This window comes from Dendrobates tinctorius, unplaced genomic scaffold (assembly GCF_039654945.1).
Source record: "Dendrobates tinctorius isolate UK_male_01 unplaced genomic scaffold, ASM3965494v1 ptg000292l, whole genome shotgun sequence".
Lineage (NCBI taxonomy): Eukaryota > Metazoa > Chordata > Amphibia > Anura > Dendrobatidae > Dendrobates > Dendrobates tinctorius.
This window is the reverse complement of record NW_027361959.1, coordinates 149,357-166,327: the sequence shown is the minus strand read 5'-3', so window position 1 is coordinate 166,327 and position 16,971 is coordinate 149,357. Positions and strand designations below refer to the sequence as shown.

At 45.4% G+C, this 16,971-nt stretch overlaps 1 protein-coding gene across 1 annotated transcript in view; it reads right to left on the bottom strand.

The window, feature by feature from the left end:
* Positions 1-3,889, bottom strand: part of CHST3 (carbohydrate sulfotransferase 3) — a 172,108-nt gene extending 168,219 nt beyond the window's left edge. The window contains exon 1 of the mRNA XM_073560024.1: positions 3,504-3,889. The gene's annotated coding sequence lies outside the window, so the exon portion shown is untranslated. The remainder of the gene's footprint in view (positions 1-3,503) is intronic.
* Positions 3,890-16,971: the final 13,082 nt, after the last annotated feature.

Below are 16,971 nucleotides of genomic sequence, written 5' to 3'. Positions count from 1 at the left end.
AAGGACAACCACTCCTTTATGCAGAATTTGTGGAAAATTATTTTTTAAAAGTCAGCACAAAATGACCGTTCAAACCAAGCAGAGCACCTTGTAAGGGACGCAGACCTAATAAAAATCATACATTTAACGTCCAGATTCGTTCCTACGTTTTCCAGAAATTGTTCTTCATTTACATATGCTAATGAGGTTGCTCAGTGCACCATTGCAATGGCCAAACAGATCAGGGCACCTTCTTTTCCTTCTACCTCTGCCCCTTTCTCCCTCTTTTAAGCTACTTTCCCACGACAGGCTTTTGGTAAGTTTTTGATGTTGCAGATTTTCTGCACCAGTTAAGTAAAATAGATTACTTGCATTTTTAGGAAAATACGCAGCGTAGAAATCTCAGCAAAAACTCATTGTGAGAATGTCACCCTAAAGCCAGATTATCGATCAAGAAAGAGGAGGGCACAGACAAACAAAAAAACTATTACCGTGGCTGGTAAGATGCACTGAAGTGCTCTGCTACACCCAGGGTGCACTAAGCACTTCATTAGCATATATGAATAATGAAATATTTCTGGCAAATGCGGCAATGGATTTGTCCACTAACAGTAGGATTTTTATGAGGTTTATCTCACCTTTGCTTGGTTTGTACAGACATTTGGTGCTGACAGACTCCCTTTAAACACACCATAGTCTTAATATAGTAACCCCATTAATTCTTTATCCTGCCAGCCATGCATCACTCCAGTATGTGGAACTGAAAGTGCATAATAAAACCTTTTCATGATATTTGACTTGAGTCATCAGCTGTTCACACAGTAGCTCCTCTGTGGAGCGCCGAAGAGCACTACTCTAACAGAACAGCTCTTTCTCATATGTTAGATATTGAAGCTTACGATGATGGCGATACTGTAGACATCATACCGGGATTTATACACTATTCGACGTAAACTCTTTGTAGTATCCTATAGAGATATTTATACAATATTTAGTTACAAACACAAGTATCCATGTAAACAGTGATATAGTAAATATATATTATATATATATATTATACTTGTGCCTTAGGCCTCTTGTGTTTGATTGCGTTACATTTCGGAGCAGAAAAGCAATTGCACCCATGCTGTGAAACAGTACTTGTTTCCTGTGGTTATAAACAGCAGTTTTGGGTTTTGCTAGATGAGCTTCTGGTGTATGTGAATCGTTCAGACACATGGATATACTCACACAGGAGCAGAACGCCGCTCGCTCTACATTGCCCAGGGCTTTGAAGTCTCTTTTGCTTTTGGCATACTTTAAGTGAATGTGAACAGTAAGCGGAGAGCTTTAACATCTCCTGAGCTCCATTCAAGCCCAGACTTCTCTGTAGCTCAGATCTTTCTGGGCTTTAGACACTTGCCATATGCTTTACTTTATTTCTTTATTTTACCCATTTATATAGCGCCATCAATTCACAGACGTCATCATTGATATAAGGTCCTTTAAAGAACGATATGGTCCTATACAAAGTAACAGAATTGCCAGTGAATACTATACATCTTTCTGACAGCTGTTGATGGAACAGTCAGTTTTTAAAGAGGTAAAAAAAAAAGTCTCATTAAAGTTAATTCCTTGACCGGTCTCTCCTGTCCAGTTGCTCTTTCCACCGTCATTAGTTAGACCTGTTTTAGAAGAACCATTGTAGCTGTCATCCCAGCTCTTGGAGACTAAAGTTCTTAGTTTTGTAGAGCTTCAGCCTATCGCTGAACTATTCAGACGTCTGAGAAAGTTGGGTGATGTAAACTATGTCTCAAACTTTACACGGAATGTCATAAAAAAAGTGACCCAATGTACGTAGAATATTACATAGCCCGGAGGCCGCTTTACCTAGAACACCTGGCGACATCTGTCCTTACTCCCTAAAACTAACTTTGGCCGACTTTAGTAAAGTTTGTCTTGATAAAAACGACGGCAGTATTCAAGCATCTTATAGTATTTTTAATTTTATAAATGATGCACTTGTTTTCTACAGCCAAATTCAAGAATTAGACATTTCCAAGGTGACAGAGCTTAGTTCCTCATAATGTATTTTATTACAGAAAATTGTAATTTCCAATGTCCTCATTTTAACTCTTGGTATTCCCAAGGCTACAGGTCACTGAAAGAATCAGGAATATTCAAAAGGAGCAAATTTATTGAGGAAATTTCAGCGATGGTCCTATTCATCTGATTGTGGGTTTCCAGAACCGCGGAGTCACATGTACAGGACAGGTTTTCAGTCACATTGAAGGTCCCTATTCTGCCGTCAGTTTCACATTTCCCTGCTTACTGATGTGTGAATGGCCAGTAAGGGATCACATGAAGCAGGCTGGTGGCATCACAAGTGTGAATGGTCAGTAAGGGATCACATGAAGCAGGCTGGTGGCATCACAAGTGTGAATGGCCAGTAAGGGATCACATGAAGCAGGCTGGTGGCAGCACAAGTGTGAATGGCCAGTAACGGATCACATGAAGCAGGCTGGTGGCATCACAAGTGTGAATGGCCAGTAAGGGATCACAAGAAGCAGGCTGGTGGCATCACAAGTGTGAATGGCCAGTAAGGGATCACATGAAGCAGGCTGGTGGCATCACAAGTGTGAATGGCCACTAGTAACAGATCACATGAAGCAGGCTGGTGGCATCACAAGTGTGAATGGCAAGTAACAGATCACATGAAGCAGGCTGGCGGCATCACAAGTGTGAATGGCCAGTAACAGATCACATGAAGCAGGCTGGTGGCATCACAAGTGTGAATGGCCAGTAACAGATCACATGAAGCAGGCTGGCGGCATCACAAGTGTGAATGGCCAGTAACAGATCACATGAAGCAGGCTGGCGGCATCACAAGTGTGAATGGCCAGTAACAGATCACATGAAGCAGGCTGGCGGCATCACAAGGTGCCAAATAGAAGCGTTTTATGAGAAGCTGTCAAACCAGCGGTCAGGAATAATAAATCTGTCAATCCAGGTAATGACGGCATTTTTTGTATAATCTCATAATGAATTTAGATAATCATTGTGCTATCAAACTGGTGATGAGCTGTAATTTACACATCCGCAGGTGAAATTCACAACCGATATTCTAAATGTTTTTCATGACACATCACAGGACAAACATAAATGTCGACTAAGAATCAAAACGTGATTACCAACTATCAATAACGGTATCAGTTACAACGTGTTTGTTCAGTTTCGTGTCAGATCTAAAATATATGGTAATGCCATGTATGAGACGGAAAATCGTATATGTGCAAAAGTACGGCAAGTATCAGATATAATAAAGTGATATTAATCAGATATCTTCTCTATCAATTTATCCGCCTATCTGTATATACTTATTTTATGCCAAGCTCTGCCGATGATGTGTAACTTGGCACAAAGCGCCTCTATAAGTGCTGGATACTTATTATAATGATGAAATAACCTAGAAGGAAGATTGGAAAGTTCTGCCATCCCAGATCGCCCTCTTCCTGCAGCTTCCTAGAAGTAAAACGTGTACTTACTATGAGAGGCGCAGAGCCCAGTTTCCCTCCTCAGACCTCAGGCTAGGGTGAACGTAAGATCCATACTGGGTGACACTGAGCCCAGGGGTGTTCGCTAGTCAGCAGGAGGACAGCTGGCATCTCAGCAGCTTGTGGATCTCACATCCCTTCAATAAAGGGTTTCCTATAGAGTCACTCCAGGCACTTTACAATCCTCCTCCTAACTGATCCTTTATAACATCCCCCTATGTATGAAGTTAGGAGCTGAGTGAGAAGTTGGTGAGTGACTCCTGAATGGAGGCTGGAGTGCATCATCTCAGGAGGAGCTTGGAAGGATCTCCCACCCCTCTGTGTCCCCTCATGTCTCCCTCTCCTCCCTGAAGCCATCAGCTCCTTCTTCTCCACACCCATCCTGCTTCCCCCCCCTCCTCCATAGAAGTAGCTGCAGCAGCAGCACCACCTCCTTCCCTCTCCCCTTCCTTCTCCAGGGATCCTTATGAACAACGACCTCTCTGTTAGCTTTGTCTCAGAGCAGCACCAAGTGTTCGCTGCTTGACTATTCCGCACTTTTACTCTAATAATGGTCATTTCTTTCTGTCGCTCGTTTTTTCACGTACATGCTTTTTTTGCAGATTATTATTTACTGCTGTCCCCACAGTCTTGTTAAAATAAGGGCTGCCTGCAATAAATAGCATTCATGTGTTACTGCACCGCTTCCTTGGGAGCTCACATCTGCCTTGTGATGGACCAATGAGCCACTTACCAGTTGTTACAACCTTTGCTTTATTGCTGATGGACAGGACACAATGAATCAATATCAGCCATCCTTCATGTAAAGTTTCCTGCCTTGATATTTGTTGTAAAACTTTGCGCTGTGTACCCGAAAGGTTCCCATCAAGGAAATATTTGTGAAATGGGATCTTGTAGCAAATAACAAATTGACACTTAACCCTTTCTGGAATGGTTGATTTTTTGCACTCTCATTTTCTTCCCCTTCTTCAAAGAGCCAAAACTTTTTTTTTTCATCATTCATCAAAATATCCACAGCTACAGAGATTACAGAAGTCTACAGAGATTACAATTCTCACCTGTCCTCTATACACCTTTCTAAGACCATCCAGAATCTGACTGTCACATAGCAGTGTAATTTAAACAGGGCCTGACAGTATCCATCTGTGTCCTGAAGTCTAGAGAGATTCCAATTCTCAACAGTCCTCAATACACCTTTCTAAGACCATCCAGAATCTGACTGTCACATTTCGGTGTAATATAAACAGGGCCTGACAGTATCCAAATGTGTCCTGAAGTCTAGAGAGATTCCAATTCTCAACAGTCCTCTATACACCTTTCTAATACCATCCAGAATCTGACTGTCACTTTGCGGTGTAATATAAACAGGGCCTGACAGTATCCAACTGTGTCCTGAAGTCTAGAGAGATTCCAATTCTCACCTGTCCTCTATACACCTTTCTTAGACCATCCAGAATCTGACTGTCACAAAGCGGTGTAATATAAAAAGGACCTGACAGTATCCAACTGTGTCCTGAAGTCTAGAGAGATTCCAATTCTCAACAGTCCCCTATACACCTTTCTAAGTCCATCGAGAATCTGCCTGTCACATTGCGGTGTAATATAAACAGGGCCTGACAGTATCCAACTGTGTCCTGAAGTCTAGAAAGATTCCAATTCTCAACAGTCCTCTATACACCTTTCTAAGACCATCCAGAATCTGACTGTCACATTGCGGTGTAGTATAAAGAGGGCCTGACAGTATCCAACTGTGTCCTGAAGTCTGGAGAGATTCCAATTCTCAACAGTCCTCTATACACCTTTCTAAGACCATCCAGAATCTGACTGTCAAATTGCAGTGTAATATAAACAGGGCCTGACAGTATCCAACTTTGTCCTGAAGTCTAGAAAGATTCCAATTCTCAACAGTCCTCTATACACCTTTCTTACACCATCCAGAATCTGACTGTAACATTGCGGTGTAGTATAAACAGGGCCTGACAGTATCCAACTGTGTCCTGAAGTCTACAGAGATTCCAATTCTCACCTGTCCTCTATAAACCTTTCTAAGACCATCCAGAATCTGACTGTCACATAGCGGTGTAATTTAAACAGGGCCTGACAGTATCCAACTGTGTCCTGAAGTCTAGAGAGATTCCAATTCTCAACAGTCCTCAATACACCTTTCTAAGACCATCCAGAATCTGATTGTCACATTGCGGTGTAATATAAACAGGGCCTGACAGTATTCAACTGTGTTCTGAAGTCGAGAGAGATTCCAATTCTCAACAGTCCTCTATACACCTTTCTAAGACCATCCAGAAGCTGACTGTCACATTGCGGTGTAATATAAACAGGGCCTGACAATATCCAAATGTGTCCTGAAGTCTAGAGAGATTCCAATTCTCACCAGTCCTCTATACACCTTTCTTAGACCATCCAGAATCTGACTGTCACATTGCGGTGTAATATAAAAAGGACCTGACTTTATCCAACTATGTCCTGAAGTCGAGAGAGATTCCAATTCTCAACAGTCCTCTATACACCTTTCTAAGACCATCCAGAATCTGACTGTCACATAGCGGTGTAATATAAACAGGGCCTGACAGTATCCAACTGTGTCCTGAAGTCTAGAGAGATTCCAATTCTCACCTGTCCTCTATACACCTTTCTAAGACCATCCAGAATCTGACTGTCACATTGCGGTGTAATATAAACAGGGCCTGACAGTATCCAACTGTGTCCTGAAGTCTAGAAAGATTCCTATTCTCAACAGTCCTCTATACACCTTTCTAAGACCATCCAGAATCTGACTGTCACATTGCGGTGTAGTATAAATAGGGCCTAACAGTATCCAACTGTGTCCTGAAGTCTAGAAAGATTCCAATTCTCAACAGTCCTCTGTACACCTTTCTGAGACCACCCAGAATCTGACTGTCACATTGCAGTGTAATATAAACAGGGCCTGACAATATCCAACTGTGTCCTGAAGTCTAGAGAGAATCCAATTCTCAAAAGTCCCCTATACACCTTTCTAAGACCATCCAGAATCTGACTGTAACATTGTGGTGTAATATAAACAGGGCCTGACAGTATCCAACTGTGTCCTGAAGTCTAGAAAGATTCCATTTCTCAACAGTCCTCTATACAACTTTCTAAGACCATCCAGAATCTGACTGTCACATTGCGGTGTAGTATAAACAGGGCCTGACAATGTCCAACTGTGTCCTGAAGTCTAGAGAGATTCCAATTCTCACCTGTCCTCTATACACCTTTCTTAGACCATCCAGAATCTGACTGTCACATAGCGATGTAATATAAAAAGGACCTGACATTATCCAACTGTGTCCTGAAGTCGAGAGAGATTCCAATTCTCACCTGTCCTCTATACACCTTTCTAAGACCATCCAGAATCTGACTGTCACATTGCGGTGTAATATAAACAGGGCCTGACAGTATCCATCTGTGTCCTGAAGTATAGAGAGATTCCAATTCTCACCTGTCCTCTATACACCTTTCTAAGACCATCCAGAATCTGACTGTCACATTGCGGTGTAATATAAACAGGGCCTGACAGTATCCAACTGTGTCCTGAAGTCTAGAAAGATTCCTATTCTCAACAGTCCTCTATACACCTTTCTAAGACCATCCAGAATCTGACTTTCACATTGCGGTGTAGTATAAATAGGGCCTAACAGTATCCAACTGTGTCCTGAAGTCTAGAAAGATTCCAATTCTCAACATTCCTCTGTACACCTTTCTGAGACCACCCAGAATCTGACTGTCACATTGCAGTGTAATATAAACAGGGCCTGACAATATCCAACTGTGTCCTGAAGTCTAGAGAAAATCCAATTCTCAACAGTCCCCTATACACCTTTCTAAGACCATCCAGAATCTGACTGTAACATTGCGGTGTAATATAAACAGGGCCTGACAGTATCCAACTGTTTCCTGAAGTCTAGAAAGATTCCATTTCTCAACAGTCCTCTATACAACTTTCTAAGACCATCCAGAATCTGACTGTCACATTGCGGTGTAGTATAAACAGGGCCTGACAATGTCCAACTGTGTCCTGAAGTCTAGAGAGATTCCAATTCTCACCTGTCCTCTATACACCTTTCTTAGACCATCCAGAATCTGACTGTCACATAGCGATGTAATATAAAAAGGACCTGACATTATCCAACTGTGTCCTGAAGTCGAGAGAGATTCCAATTCTCACCTGTCCTCTATACACCTTTCTAAGACCATCCAGAATCTGACTGTCACATTGCGGTGTAATATAAACAGGGCCTGACAGTATCCAACTGTGTCCTGAAGTCTAGAGAGATTCCAATTCTCACCTGTCCTCTATACATCTAAGACCATCCAGAATCTGACTGTCACATGGCGGTGTAATATAAACAGGGCCTGACAGTATCCAACTGTGTCCTGAAGTCTAGAGAGATTCCAATTCTCAACAGTCCTCTATACACCTTTCTAAGACCATCCAGAATCTGACTGTCACATTGTGGTGTAATATAAACAGGGCCTGACAATATCCAACTGTGTCCTGAAGTCTACAGAGTTTCCAATTCTCCCCACAACTAAATACACCTTGTACCTTGTTTTACAGGACCATAGAGTTGTTGTTTTTTTGGGGACATTTTCCCCAAAAGTGAGGAAGTGTGGAGGAAGAGTCCGTGGAAGTGGGCAGGGGTTGGCAGCTGGTAATGATGTTGTTGGTGTTGGTGGTGGATCTGCTGGTAGTGGCAAAAGCATAATAGCACCTAATGCAGGAGGTGTTGAGCCTGCGTCATCGTCTGGCTCCACAAGGCCTCGAAGGCTCCCTTTTCTGAGAGTAGGTAAACCGCTTTTAAAGCCGGAGCTTTAAGAACAAATTTTGGCTTACATTGCTGACACAGCCTCCAGTTCTATCGCCTCCTCTTCTGAAATTTTAAAAAATAAAAACACTGAGTCGTCATTGGAGGCTCATGGTCATGAACCACAACTTTCCTTGTGTCCTTCACCCCAACCAAAATCGAAGGATGCGGCAGGCCACACTACAGATTACTCTATGGAGCTGTTTTCACATACCATGCCTGGGTTATCAAGTCAAATCGTGAATTACCCAGGCCAAGATGAATGTGACATGGAGTGCACTGATGCACGGCCACTGATAGATGATTCTGCTGGTACATTTACTCAGAGCACTACATTGTCCTCGCAGTGTACTGAGCCAGAATCTGACCCTGATGAAACTCAGGTGCCCCTTCCCGCATACTATACCACCATACACGGTGACACAGAGGAAGGTGCACATGACACTGAAGAGGAGGTGATGGATGACCCAGTTGTTGACCCAGATTGGCATCCATTGGGGGAAGAGGGTGCACTGCCAATAGCTCAGAAGAGGAGGAGGAGCATCCGCAGCCGGCATCGACATTGCAACAGCTGTTATCTGGCAGGCCCGGAGCAGTCCAAAAACAGCTTACAATAACCAAAAGAGTTGCAGGTCAGCTTGGCCAGACGGTCAAAATAGCACAGCGTGCAAGGCCTCAAAATGTCTTCCCTAGTAGGAAGAGTGCAGTGCGGCACTTTTTTGAACAAAATCCAAATGATCAGGCAAAGGTTATCTGTAAGGAGTGGGCAAAGACCTTAAGCCGAGGGAAAAATCTGAGAAATTTGAATACCAGTTGCATGCTAAGACATTTAACCACCATGCACTTGCAAGCGTGGACGGACTACCAAAACCCATGTGCCACATGTGCAACTGCTCCCAAAGAAGGTAGTCAGCAACACTACATTGTTTCCCCCACTGTAAGCCTACCGGTTAGCACACCCCAAGCAGCAAATGTTGAGTTGTCGTCCCAAGGGCAAATCGTCGTAAGGGCAAATCAGTAAGGGAATCACACTGTTATTGCAACGAAAGACTGAATCTAGGCCATCAGAAAGAACACCAACTCAATCACCATCATCAACCCTCTCTCAGTCCGCCATGTCCACTGCCAGTTTCACCATATGCAGCTCTCAAGTCCAGCTCACCCTACCAGTGACTATGAGTAGGACAAGAAAGTACTCATCCGCGTACACTGGGTTTGAACGCCCACATTGCCAAACTAATCTTGTTAGAGATGATGCCCTATTGCTTGGTTGAAAGAGCAGCTTTCCGCGAACTCATGGCCTACGCAGTACCACGATATGACCTACCCAGTCGCCACTTCTTTTCACGCAAAGCCATCCCAGCCCTCCACCTTCATGTGAAAGACAGCATTGTCCATGCACTCAAGCAATCAGTGAGTGGAAAGGTGCACTTCACAACTGATGCATGGTCAGGGCCGTTACGTGTCCATCACTGCGCACTGGGTTAATGTTGTGGATGCAGGGTCCACAGGGGACAGCGGTGGTGGGACAGTGCTGCCTAGCCCACGGTATAGGAAACAGTTGGCGGTAGGCGTTCGACCCTCCTCCTCCTCCTCCAGAAGCGAAAGCTCGTCCACAGAGCACAGTCGCACTAGCACTCCATCCGTAGCTGCCAGTGTTGCACACGAGGTGTCCCCCTATCGATCAGCTAGTGGAAAGCATCAGCAGGCTGTGTTGAAGATGATGAGTTTGGGCGACAGACACACCGCGGAGGTACTGGCCGACTACTTTCAGCGACAAACTGAGTCATGGCTGGGCAGTCTACATCTTGAGGCAGGCAAGGTAGTAAGTGATAACGGCCGGAATTTTGTGGCAGCCATAGCCCTTTCAAAACTCAGACACATACCTTGCTTGGCTCAAACCTTGAACCTTGTGGTGCAGTGCTTCCTCAATAATTATCCGGAGTTAACAGGCCTGCTCCATAAGGTTCGAAGACTGTGCTCGCACATCCGCCGGTCGCCCGTACACTCCAATTGTATGCAGAAGCTGCAGCGATTGCTCCACCTTCCCAAGCACCACCTAATTATCGACGTTGCAACAAGGTGGACATCCACCCTGCACATGGTGGAGAGGCTGTGCGAACAGAGGCAGGCTGTAATGCATTTGTGGGAGGATACACGGGCAGGCACTTTGAGGGCAGACATGGAGTTGTCAGGTATGCAGTGGTCGAAGCTGAAAGACCTCTGTAAAGTCCTTCAGTGCTTTGAGGAATGCACACAGCTGGTAAGCGCAGACGACGCCATCATAAGCATGAGCATCCCACTTATGCGTCTGCTCATGCAAACCTTGACGCACATTAAGGAGCAGGCGTCTGCAGACGAGGATGATGAGGAAGAGGAGGAGGGAAGCCTTGATGACAGTCAGCCATTGTCTGCTCAGGGACCTCTCCTGGATGAGGTGGAGGAAGAAGAGGAGGAGGAGGATGATGATAGGGATGATTATTTAGGGGAGGAGGATGCTTCTCGTGGGGCAAGAGAAAATGGTGTGGCAAGGTCTGGTACAGGCTTTGTGCGTGACTGGAGGGATGTGGATTTGCCAGAAAGTGCTCCTCCACCCAGCACTCGCAGTGCATCATTGACACCGGTAACATTGGCCCACATGTCAGATTATGCCTTGCAGATCCTAAAAAGGGACCCCCGCATTGCCAAAATGATGAACGATGATGACTACTGGTTGGCCAGCATCCTGGATCCACGCTATAAAGGCAAATTCCAAAACATCATGCCACAGGAGAACCTTGACCTAATATTGGCTAACAAACAAGCAACTCTGGTAAACCGGTTGGTTGAGGCATTCCCAGCACACAGCAGCGGCGATGGTTCTCACACGAGCCGTAGCGGCCGGGGGCAACTTGGAGGAGGTGTTGGTGGTGCACACATCAGAAGTGGCGTTGGAGAAAGGGGTTTCATGACCATGTTGTGGACTGATTCTTCAAGTCCCGCTCACACGACTGGTAATACTGCATCGATTGAAAGTGACAGGAGACAGCAGTTGTCAACTATGGTTACAAACTACTTCTTGTCCCATATCGATGTTCTCCCTCACAGGTCATTCCCATTTGACTATTGGGCCGCTAAACTAGACGCCTGGCCTGAATTGGCCCAATATGCCTTACAGGAGCTCGCTTGCCCAGCTGCAAGTGTGCGATCGGAAATAGTCTTCATTGCTGCTGGATCAATCCTCACAGAAAAAAGGACTCATCTCTCGACCCAAAATGTGGATGATCTAACCTTCATTAAAATGAACCATGCATGGGTTTCCAAGGATTTTGTCACACCTTACCCTGATGACACATAGGTTGCCAGAAAAATGTCTTTCTTTGGTACTCCTCTTCCTGGGACTTGACCAATTTCGCCTTTAGCAGCAGGTGAATGTCCCTCATCAACATATGCCATTTTGTAAACCTCCCTAACTGGGCTGCCTCCTTCCCCCATGGCTGGGGTCACCACCTAGCGCACGCAACCGTGCAAGTGCCATTGCCCTGGACAGGTGGGTGAGCCAACTCTTGGGCGCGGGCACTGGCACAGGGTCCCTCATAGTGCAATCAAGTGTCTCTGATGGTGAGGGTGCACACCCGCCGTCAGACACACCGCCGTACTATGAGGGGCCCAGTGCCAGTACTGACGCCCACGAGTGTGCCCCCCTTTCTTGGGCAGGGCCCCAGCATTTGCAATATTTACCTCTCCCTGCTCCTCCGCTGTGTAGTTTGGGCTGTCAAATCCTTCACTGGGACTGCCACTACAAATTTGGTGAACTGATAGAAGATGATGGTTAAGACGCAGCTATGCCCTGTCCCGGTGGCCGGGATCTAGCTTCAGATGATCAACGGCTTCCATTTCTTATGGACGTCGACTTGCAATGAGATGCAGTGGTGGTTTGTCATCAGCTTTCACAGTTTTCCTACCCACAGACGTGTGACATTCCAGCGCACATTTTTAAATGTGCCCTCTCATGCCAATCCAATTGAATCGCCTACGGCCTGTGGCTTCTGTGTTTTGCACTCCAAAGTTACGTGACAGATCATGATAGGCAGTGAGCACCATGTTTACATCTCTCCCTGTGATCAAAATTGGATGGATATGAGTAACGGCGATGGGATCAACGGTACTGCGATACAGCAAGACTTTCTTCACAAACAAAGGTTTTTGCTGTCTCCACACACTAATTAATTGAGGGTCAGCATCGCCTCTGAGAATTGTGACGGAAGTGTTTCCCGTGAATAGTAATTCCTAGATTTCTGCAATCACTAGACTTTGTGTCAGTAATTGTATGCATCTCATTTCCTATTGTGGAGAGTCTGGACTGTCTTACTGAGACAGAAATATAAATGAAGATTAAAAAATACCACCAAAAGTGTATACTGGTCTACGCTTCAAATACATTTCCTTTTTTCAACTTTTTAGATTGTTGTCTAATCCATACTGAGAACACGGAGATTTTAAATGTTTAAACTATGATGTATATACCTGCTATCCAGTGATAATGTACCCTTTCTCAACTTTGTACAATCTGGTCAAATCCATACTGGGCCTGAGAACGTCTGAGCCTGCCTCCTGATCTATAGACATAGGTTTTTAATGTGTAAACTATGCTATACATACCTGTTATCCAGTGATACGGTACCCTTTCTCACCTTTGTCCAATCACGTCAAATCCATACTGGGCCTGAGAACGTCTGAGCCTGCCTCCTGATCTATATACATAGGTTTTTTATGTGTAAACAATGCTACATATATACGTGTTATCCGGTGAAACTGTACCCTTTATCACCTTTGTCCAATCATGTCAAATCCATACTGGGCCTGAGAACGTCTGAGCCTGCCTCCTGATCTATATACATAGGTTTTTAATGTGTAAACAATGCTACATATATACGTGTTATCCGGCGAAACTGTACCCTTTATCAACTTTCTAGAATCTTGTTGAATCCATACTGGGCCTGAGAACGGCTGCCGAGCTGTTAAGCAAGCTACAGCAACTGTGGTTTGGACACGTAATTTTTTCATTTTGTCAGGAATGCCGGTTAGGCCTAATTCCGTAATTGAGGTTGACCTGCACCTACTGGGAAATCATCGTTCGCGAGGAATAATTGGAATCACAGATCCCCATCACTAACAGTGTTCAGCGGGTTATCAGCACCTGTAAGTGACAAAAGCTGGTCCTTTCAGTGTAGCGCGCATGCAGCCCCAGACATGTAAGGCCATGATACACCTGACATTTCTCGATCTCGTGTGCCAGAGCCTCGCGTATCCCTCTAATAAGCTTGATGCGTACCGAGGGGGCATGCCGGAGTCTCGTTCGTTAACGGAATAAAGCTGACAAATCGTTAGCACAACTACAAACAGACATACCACACCACACACAGAATTGACAAAGCTTTCAATGTGTGCATCTTTTCTTGAGGTGGCATGGTAGTGGTTTCCCGGGTGGAGTCCAATGAAGCCGCAGGCTCCACTCCTGGTGGTGCCCTTTTGGACATTCCTTTAAGGTTCAGCTTTGCAATCATACTGCCCCCGGAAAGCAAACACTTTGCCTTCATGGACGCTGTTTGGATGTTCGTGGGAATAACGCCGCCCGATCACCAGTTGGCATAATTTATTGGTGGGAAGTCCGACGGTATATGATCGTGTTCGATTTCATTTTTTTTTTTTTTGGTTTGTTTTTTACATTTTTAGTCCAGCCTTTCTTGACTTCATAAGGGCATGACAAGCCTATATCTGTGTCTCCTCCACCTCCTCCTTTTACTCCTCCACCTCTTTTCTAAATGTAGTTGCCCTTTTCCATATGTTATTTTTGTCTTCTGAGCATTTTGTCAGCTTTGGGACACCGTTTAAGGTGTTTTGTAATTGTTTTCTATGTGTTTGTATGTGTTTGTGTTTGCCTGCCATTGTTTTCAATGTGGTTCGACGAACATTCGATGAACTTGCCTCCTGTGCGACGAACCAAAACACTAGCGGGGTGACTCAACACTACTCCTAATATATAAACGTACATTGTTAATGTTTAAACTATGCTATATATACCTGCTATCTGCTGATACTGTACACTTTGTCTACTTTTTATATTCTTGTGTAATCCATACTGAACCTGTGAGCGTCTCTGCATGACTGATGGAATATATATGGAGATTGACAATTATCCTTTGACTGAATAGAGCTGTACGCTTCTGATACAGTGCCATTGCCATACTGTATATCTGATGTTATTTTGTGTCTATTTTGTGCTAAATTTGGAAGTTTGGTGGAAGAGGCCGCAGACGTGGGCGTGGGGGGGCCAGCTGGTGCTGATGGTGGTGGTGCATCTGCTGGTAGTGGCAAAAGCACAATAGCAGCTAAGGCAGGAGGTGTTGAGCCTGCGTCATGGTCTGGCTCCGGAACGCCTGGAAGGCTACCTTTTCTGGGAGTAGGTTAACCGCTTTTAAAGCCAGAGCATGAGGAACTGGTTTGGGCTTACATTGCCGAAACAGACTCCAGCAAATATGCCCCCCCCTTCTGAAGTTTCAAAAAATGCAAGCACTGAGTAGTCAAGTGCTGGCTCCTGGTCAGGAAGAACCCCTTTCCTTGTGTCCTGCACCCCCAACCAAAGTGAATTATGCAGCAGGCCACACTTCACATTAGTCCATGTAGCTCTTTCTATCATACCATGCCTGCGTTATCAAGTCAAATCGTGAATTCCCCAGTCCAAGATGAATCTGACATGGAGTGTGGGTGGCCAGCCAGGGCAGTGGGGTTAATCGGTACCGGGCCGATGTCTCACAGGGATGTGTCACGGTGGTGGTGACCCGTTCCGTGGCCCTGGGCATCCATGCAAAGGGGCGAATTACGTTTTTAGGTGAATGATACGTGATGCCACCTGTGGTTTCTGATTAGATTGACCAGCGCTGCAGTGGCGCTTCTCTGGGACAGATGTTGTGGTGCACGTAAGATGTAGAAGCCCTGCACAGGTAGGGCCGTTGTCACAGGGCAGATGAAAGAGTTGGTAGATGGTGTGCAGTGCAGGATGTAGCAGAGCCGTGCGCCAGGCGCAGGAGAAAGAGGACAGACAAAGTCGTGCAGTTCCTTTACCTGGACTTGGTAAATGCCGTCCAGGACCCAGAGTACAGATGGAGAAGGAGTTGGTCAGCCTGGAAGCCAATTTGGAATTCTCTCTCTGCAGATAGGTAGTGTGGCCTCCATTCTAGCGCTTATCTGAGGTACTTGCAGTGCTGAATTCAATAAAGTTCCCCCTGTTGACTCTCTCTTGGAATTTTCTCATATGGCAGGCAGCCCGTAGCCTTTTCCTTCTGGCTCCCACACGTCGCTGCTGGGGCCTCCGAGCCTTAGTTGGGTACAGAGCATATACAGCTGCTGCTTCCTCCGGTTTCTGCTGCTGGAACGTCAGTGTCCCTACAAACTCGGAGACCGGAATCCGGACCATGCGCTCCAGCTAGGAGTGAGCTTTAACTCTGCTCATTCTCCAGCTCCCCTTCTCACGTCCACACTCTTCCCCTTCCCTTCACAGACTGCCCTAACTTACCTCCTCCAGATCACAGAGAGCAGCTCCTCAGCAGTCAGGTTCAAAGGTCTCCCTGCTGGCCTGGAGTGGGAAATGTGTTGTGTGTTGGTTTAACTGCTAGAGAGATCCTTCGTTGCTCCCAAGCATGACATCACAATCCCTAGGATTATGGTTATGCCACTGTGGTAACCGTACTCCTGGGGGCGCCACAAGTGCACTGATGCCCAGCCACTGCTAGATGATTCTGCTGGTAAATTGACCCAGACCACTACATTCCCCTCGCACTCTACACAGCCAGAATCTGACCCTGATGAAACTCAGGTTACCCTTCCCATATACTGTACCACCTTACACGGTGACAAAGAGGAAGGTGCAGATGAAAGTGCAGGCTCGGCCCACCCACCGTCAGACACACCGCCGTACTATGAGGGGCCCTGTGCCAGTACCGTCGCCAACGAGTGGCTCAGGATCACAGCACTTGCAAAGTTGAAATTCTTACCTCTCCCTGCTCCACCGCCATGACGTCTTCCGCGTTTCCTGACAGTGATATTCTGATCAGAGAGCACAATGACATCACGTCTGTACGCCCAGACTAGTACAGGGATTCCCTAGCAAGGAGACTTATTTGAGGAGACTTATTTAATTGTTTTCAATGTTGGGACAGCAATTTTTGGAGAGCACTATACTCTGGAGAATGATATATGGGGCCCACCATACACTGGAGCATTCCAAAGGTTAACATCAGACACTGGAACACCATTTACAGGGCCCATTATACACTAGAGCATTAGAAATGGGGCCCATTATATCTAGAGCATTATTTGGGCCCATAAGACAGTGTAGCTTCATCCATGGGGACCAACATATACTGTAGCATTATGTGGCGCTCATCATATACTGTTTCAAACATTATATGGGACCAATGATTCTGTATGGAGAAATATATGGGCCTCATTACTCTGTATAGCGCGCTATGCGGTGGCCATAATACTGTATGGAGTAATATACTGTCCGTTTTTGGAGCTATTGGAGAATTTAAAATGGATATCAGTCATGAGATGTAAAAAGTGAAGTATTTTTC